Source organism: Mytilus trossulus, chromosome 10 (genome assembly GCF_036588685.1).
Source record: "Mytilus trossulus isolate FHL-02 chromosome 10, PNRI_Mtr1.1.1.hap1, whole genome shotgun sequence".
Taxonomy (NCBI): domain Eukaryota; kingdom Metazoa; phylum Mollusca; class Bivalvia; order Mytilida; family Mytilidae; genus Mytilus; species Mytilus trossulus.
Genome location: NC_086382.1, coordinates 76,654,897 through 76,663,413, shown reverse-complemented (window position 1 = coordinate 76,663,413; position 8,517 = coordinate 76,654,897).

Genomic DNA, 8,517 nt, shown 5'->3' with positions numbered 1-8,517 from the left:
CGGTTTATCCATAAAATCTGACAAATCAAAATCACTATGCTAGTCATTACTGTAGATGTACCAATTAGACCACCGAATTCCCTAGAATAAAAGTAATATTCAGAAAAAATTCACCTTAATTAAAAAGCACACAAATAAGATACAATTAGGTAATCATTCTTAAACACACGAGAATAACCCCATTGATGAAGTTTGCGTAGCCCAGTCCTTAGTTTTTTATGTTGTTTTTTGTGGAAAGTTGTTTGTCTTTTTGTAATTCATGATTTTATTTTTAAATATTTAATGGTCAGTCGCAAGTATTCGATGCACATCACGATACATGTAGATCTTGTCATAAACAGAGTTAGTTAGAAAGGTCTCATATGAAAACTAGTTAAACTTTACAAATTTTATCAATTGACTGATTCAGGTTAATGCATGCATTTGTGTTTAGCATCTTTGATAAACACATTATATGAATGAAAACAGGTGATGAGATAAGATGTCGTTAACAAAATGTCAATGTATTCATTCATCCCTACATTGATCCGATGGTTTTCAATATTCAATTTTAGAAACCACCCCTAACAGTAAGGTGGTAACATGGTTGTTAAAGGGTACATTTGATTAACGTAATATGCCACAAATAAGAAGAAACAAATCGTCGCTGGGCTTCTAAAATGTTGTAAGTTATACATTTTTCAAGAAAAAAATATCTCACAAACAGGCTTTGAAAATGTTTGCAAAATGCATGCTACCAAAATGTCGTATATGAACTTAAACATTTTTGTAAATAGCAGTGAAATAAAAATGTTGACATTTCTGGATTATCCAAGAACTTAAATTATTTTCACAGAAATAAAGAAATGTACAATTATTTTTTTCTCAAAGCCATTCTACAACGATTTTCAAGTTTTCATATAACATTTTGGAAGCAAACTTTACAAACAACAGACATTGGCAATTTTATAATATGTCTTATTTCGCGTATTTTGATTGGTCTAACTGTATGCTATTTTGTAATACCAAAGATTTCCTCCCGCCCAGACCATTGGTGTCAAAATGTATGTTTAGCCAAAAAAGTCATATACGACAGCGACGATATAGAAAAAAGAAAATCAAAAGAAAATTTAAACAACATGCCATTAAGGCTCAATGAAAACAATAATCAAGAAAACAAAACAAATGTATTTATTCTAATATTGGTCTGAGCAAAGAAGAATTTTTAAAATAACCTCTCCTATCCAAAAGTTCCACATTTACCATTTATCACATGTTTGTACTAAAACAGGGGTGAAGATACAAGAGGGACATTATAACTAATACATAAAAAAATTAACTAACAACGTCGTAGTTAAAAAGAAAAAGACCAAGACCAACAGAAAAAACAGGAGTTCACAAGACACAACATAGAAAACTCAAGACAAAGCAACACGAACCCTATTAAAAACTGGTTGTGATCTTAGGTGCTCTGGAGAGGTAAGCAGATAATTGATTTGATATGATGTTATCATGTTTATCAACATCTCTTTAACGATTTTTTACCCTAGATATTTCATATTCTTCGCCATGTATTCTAAGGGAAGTTTACAGCCGATAGTCCAATACTATTAAAAAAATGAATGATGCCTTTTTTCTCTTTATGGCAAGTTTCGCCAAGTTATATCAATTTTCGGTCGTTGATAAAATGTGGACAAACCTGTATTTGCACTAACGTTTCATCGAATTAAACGTCAAAGAGAGGCGAACGATACTAAAGGTATATAACTAGTATATATTTGTTTAAGGGCCAGCCGAAGGACGACTCCGGGTGCGGGAATTTTTCGTTACATTGAAGACCTAGTGGTGACCTTCTGCTGTTGTTTTTTCTATGGTCGGGTTGTTGTCTCTTTGATACATTCCCCATTTCCGCTCTCAAATTAAAGGGATATTCTTTTTTTTTTTTTTTTTTTTAAATAAAATAATGTCTTTATTGCACTTTTCTTTGCTGTTGTAACAAATTACTCGACCTACAGCAGTTGGCCGAGTATCCCTGTGAATCAGTCACTGGATAACCAGGGAATTTATTCAGTGAATTTACATATAAGATCATATCTTGTTAGTTTTACAGTTCATGGTTATTACATACATTTTACAAACTATATTGTTTCATGATTACGGAAAGTGTACAGTTTTGTCCGGTTTTGTTTCAAAAGATTAAAACTTTATGATCGCGATCGTTGACCTTAACCTTATTGATGAAAACCGTTGAAGCTGATTAATCAATTGTCCGGATTAATTTATATGTTTTATTGATACACACGAACAACTTCAACTTTAGTTAAAAATTACATGTGGTAAGTGTCGACATTGTAGTTGGAAATTCATTTGATTAAGTGATAAAGTGTGTGTAAAAGTATTTTGAGACAAATTCTGTACATTTTCACGAAGCATGCTGTTTTGGTTTATTACCACGTGCTCAGATCATATATTGTCAACTTTTGCTACACAAATTCTATACATGAAACAAAATATTATATCTAGCTATTCATGATCATATGTATCTTTTTACATCATTTAAAAATTTGCTGTTTTTAGCATTAATATATATGTTAATTTCGTATGTTTTTAAAAATTCATTTCTGAAAACTGCATAAGCGTCTATGTCTTTTTGTTTATAATTTGATATATGAATGCTTTTATGAATTGAATATAATAAGACAGTTAGGAAGAGATTTATATCATTATACATAGGATCATGTATTTTATAGCCAAGTACTAAAGTTTTAAAATTAAAAATATGTGACCCAATTTTGATTTTGCTTACAAGTACATATATTTTCTTCCAAAATTCATGAAAGAATTGACATTTGAGAAAAAAGTGTTCGTAATCTTCAGTCACGTTACACAAGTCACACATACTTGTTTCTTGTATGTGCCATTGTAGTAATAATTGTTTACATGGTAGGATGAAATGGAGTAATTTCCATCTTAACATTTTATATTTGTTATTAATTAAATAGGTAAAAGTAAATTGAAGCACATTATTTATTGGAGTGATTGATTCTAGATGAAAGATATTTTTCCATTTGGAGAACCCTAGTGGTCTCTCCTCATTTTTATTATTTAAATAGTTATATATATCTTTGGATGACATATTTTCAATTAGTTCTGTTTTTTTGTTAACAGTCAAGGACAAGTTTAATTTTGTTTTTACAGAAGTTTTCAAAGATTTGTCAGATTTTAATGTACTAACCCATTCTTTTGGAATGCAATTTTTCAATTTTAAAAGTTCTGAGATCCAATTGGTTTTTGAGGTTAGTTTCTCCAATATAAGTTTTTGTGATATGTGCCCTTTTTGGTCAATTATATCATTAATGAAAATAATACCTTCTTTTATCCAATTTGGATAAACTAAACATTTTCCTTTAAATTTTATATTTTTATTACCCCACAATATTTGCTGCCTAATATTTCTAAAATTTATGATAGGCGTATTACTTGTTGGTGTATTATTTGCTTCATACCAGCTCTTTAATATGTTCAAGTAAAATGAAGGTAGAACATTACTTAAATTAGGTAATGATTTTATGTTGTCAGGCATTAAAGGGATATTCAAACACAAGTCAAAAATGAAAATGGTTAGAAAAGAAGAAAAAACCTGAAAAAAAAAAAATACAAGACAGAAAGCTAAAGACTTAGCAAAAGTAACCATACCACAAACAAACCTTTACCTGAATTATTTGGGATATACATATGCTATTTCATAAACTATAGAATCAAAAGAGTGTTTTGTTTACCCGTAAAACGTAATTATAATATAAAATATTAAAAAAAAATAATAGAGTGATTGACGGTATAATTTTATACGACACATAGTAAAAATTAATGGGTTTCCAAAAATATAAATTTTCAATTTAAAATAAGGCTGAATTCTCTGCTATATATTTCATATACTGTGAACTTTCTATAACAAGGTATTGTATTGCCTATTATTTGTTTCTAAGTATTTGGTATCAATTATATCATTATGTAATAGGCCTCACTTTACATCCTTTGAGTACACTTAAGCTTGCCACGCTATGATATTGTTCAATTCCGGATCAAGGCCGTACATATTATTGTTATCAATGTCGGTGAAAACATAACATGAAATGTATAAAGACATAAAAACGCGATAAAGATTGTAAAATAATCAAACTTTTAAATACTCAATTAATCAATAAACCATTTTTTGTTTAATATTTCACAAAAGCTGTTTTATTTTCATTTTATAATAAGGAAAATATTTGATTTAAAGTTTTGATCTGTATTAACCTAAATTTCTATGGAGGCCGAGTAGCAATCATATTATGCTTTATTGCAACACTAAGAACTTGTTTCTATGTTTTCCTCCAGAGTTTGAACGGGCTCATATCCCCTGTTTCGATAACCATCAGATTGCAGTATTAATCGGCATAAAAAGTAAAATCACAAAAATACCGAACTCAGAGGAAAATCAATTTCGAAAGTCCATAATCACATGGCAAAATCAAAAAACAAAACGCATCCAAAACGAATGGACAAGAACTGTCATATTCCTGACTTGGTACAGGCATTTTCAAATCACTACAGTAAAGCCAGTGTATAAGTTATTAAACTGCTTTTGGATCTCCTACAAATTTTATGAAATATTGATTTATGTATAATGAATGTTATCTATTGCATAAAACCTACGCGACGATTATGATCTTGTTTCTGGTTCACCTTGAACTTTTGTTTATTATGTTAACTGTCACCTGAAGGTAAGTTTACCGACCGTATAACAATGAGTTGTTCTGTTATTCATACATGTATATTATCAAATCAATATATTAAGAAATAACATCCTAATAATGTCTAGTATAAGGCACAATGATAGTTAAATAAAGGCAACAGTAGTATACCGCTGTTCAAAACTCATTAATTCATGGACAAAAAACAAAATCGGGTAACAAACTAAAACCGCGGGAAACGCATTAAATATAAGAGAACAACGACACAACACTGAAATGTAACACACACAGAAACGGACCAAGCATCAGACAAAATCCCACGAGAATAACAAATATAACATCAAAACCAAATACATGAATTTGGGAAACAAGTACCGTGCCACGTCTTATCGCAGTGTGAATTTACACTTAAAAATAAGAGAAAACAAATGACGCAATTTTAAAATGTAACACACACAGACACGAACGATAATATAACAATGGCCATCTTCCTGACTTGGTACAGGACATTTTTATAGGAACAAATGGTGGATTGAACCTGGTTTTGTGGCAAGCCAAACCTCGCATTTTAGTGGCAATGTTAAATATAACATTGCAATGACAACATAATATGACAGGACTACCTAACGATGTTTATATTTCCGAAATCGAGGACTTGTTTTAGATGGCAAATTGAGATAAAAACAAAAATTGAGAAAATCTCACATACATAACAATGATAGAACCTGCGTGCGTTGACAGGGTAAGGGTCTCCGACATTGCATGAACTACCCTCCGTGCATATGGACACATAATCCGTAATAGGACACAATCTGTTAAGTCACAGATACGACGACTGGTATGGTTTTTAAAGATCTAAGACAGCTTAAACATGCCAGTATTAAATTGAGACACAGATATATCATATCAATAAACCGATACGTGAAGATGGCCGTAGAAGAGAGACGACAGATGTGTTAAACATCGTCTTGCTCATGTGAGTACAAAACCTACGTTCAGTCTAATTCGATAGGTTACAATCAGGGAAAGGGAACAGGAATGTAGTTTTACAATTCATGCATATGCTTCGTAATCTATGAAACAGATAATCAATCAATCAACTCGTAATTGCATCCGTAAATATATTTATTTGATTTATAATGGTAAGCTTAGTATCACTTACCAAACCTTATTTTATATATATTTGTAATGACTTACGAAGGAGATTTACATGTCTAAGCGTACTAAAATAAATAATAAATAATTTCCTACAATAATTTTTTTAACCTTTGGTAAAGACGTTGATTGTTAAGGTTGTACTTTGTAATTACGGACGTTTCTCAAACCACGCCTCTTTGGGGAAATCTAGAAATCTTTTCATAGAAAGTAAATTTTGTTTACACACTGGGTCCCAGTTATGCTATGCGTGTGACATCACATAGAGACATAACTTGGTAATGTTACCAGTAAATATGCATGTGCATATTGTTTACATTGAAATCTGTAACAACCCTTCATATTGGATTTCCTGCAGCGGTATACTACTGTTGCCTTTATTTATATCCCAATTTGTATTAACATGAGAAAAACGCAGAATGCATATGAAGAGCATGATCTAATAACCCTTCTGAAGCATACGGTGGTTTCAGATTTATCAATCTTTTGTCAATTTGTTGGAAGTTATTTATTTGTATTCTCGTTATATTTTGTATTTTGCCTATTTGTTTTCGATCGATTGATTATTTACACATATTACTTAAGTTTCACAACCTTTACATCAATCATAAATGGTATGCATATGTTTTTCCCATATGTTATGGCATCAAGATATCATTTCGTATATCCGAAGAGCGGACTTCAAATATGTACAAGTAATCGTCCATGTCCATGTTATTCTTATCCATCTGATGAGTGAAGCTTTTTTAACTTATTTTTATAGTTCGTTCTTATGTTGGTACTTTTATACCGCTGACCCATGTTAGGGGAGGTTTGGGATCCAGCTAAGATGTTTAACCCCGCCTCATTCTATATGAATGTTCCTGTCCAAAGTCAGGAGCCTGAAATTTAGTGGTTGTCGTTTGTTTATGTGTTACAAATTTTGTTTATCCTTCTTTTTTTGTACATAAGTAAGGCCTTTAGTTTTTTGTTTCAATTGTTTTACTTTGTCATTTCAGTGCCTTTTATTGCTGATTATGCGATATGGGCCATTGGTCATTGTTGAAGGCCGTACGATGACCTATAGTTGTTAATTTCTGTCGCGTAAGCAATCATACCACATCTTTATATATATATATATATAGAATAATTAAAAGTATGTGTATGATGGTACAATTATCTACCGAAAGTTTTTTTTTATCTTGTGCCCATTCTGAAACAAAAGGTTATAGGTTTTCAAGAAATATGTTCTTTTGTTTTTGTATTTTAACAGTTGCATGATTTACAATTGCTAACACCAGTTGATTAACCTTTCTTACTATGTTTCAATAACTGTGAGTTATCTGTGACAAAATATTATATTGTATTATGTCTGTACTTAAGTATTTTGTTTCAACTATAAAATTATGTGAGAGTCTTTATGTTACACACTTTAAAAGCACTTACCACGCGATAATTTCGGATCAAGGTCGTATTAATTTCGTTATATATGTCGGTGAAAACATTAAATGAAATATAAATATATACCTTAAAAGCATCGGAAAAGAAAAACTGACCTATAGAGTTGTCTCTATTTTTCGGCTAACCGTAACTTTACGTTTCGATCATTCGCATACGAGTAGTGATAGTTACGCGTCTGGCGTATTAAAAGAGGGACGAAAGATACCAAAGGGACAGTCAAACTCATAAATCTAAAACAAACTGACAACGCCATGACTAAAATGAAAAAGACAAACAGAAAAACAATAGTACACATGACACAACATAGAAAACTAAAGAATAAACAACACGAACCCCACCAAAAACTAGGGGTGATCTCAGGTGCTCCGGAAGGGTAAGCAGATCCTGCTCCACATGCGGCACCCGTCGTGTTGCTTATGTGATTACAAATCTGGTAAATAGTCTAATTCGGTAGGTCAAATTCATGAAAGGGAAGGGGATTGTAGTTACGACGTAAGGAACATATCCGATATCATTTGTGAAACGGTTATTCCATAACGGTCAACCAACTCGTGTTGGCGTCCGTAAAATTTACGAAGGGATGATTTCAACTTCACCATTTGGAACTCTTGATTTAATAGCTTCCTTGTGAGCAGTAACCCTCTATCAAGAAAATCATGATAGGAAATGCAAGTACGGGAATATCGTATCAATTGAGAGATATATATCCCGTATGCAGGTGCTGCTGGAATGTTGCTACTTAGAAATGGAAAGTTCACAATTGGAAAGCTGAAATCATCTCTTTTGTCGTAAGGTTTTGTCTTCAACCGACCCTATTAAATTATAATCCTGGATCCTTTGATAACTTTTTTTACAACCACTGGATCGATGCCACTGCTGGTGGACGTTTTCGTTATCGAGGGTATCACCATTCCAGTAGTCAGCACCTCGGTGCTGACATGAATATCAATCATATGATTATTTTTATAAATTTCCTGTTTACAACTTCGTTTTGATTTTTTTAAGAAAACTAAATATGTTTTTATCCAAGGCATAGATTATCTTAGATGCATTTCGCAAAACTGTTTGGAATTATTTTGATCTGATAAACGTCACTGATGAGTCTTCGCAGAAGAAACGCGCGTCTGGCGTTTTACATTATAATCCTGGCACCTTTGATAACTATTTTCGAATTTTCATATTTCACAAATCGATGAATCTTTTAAAAAGA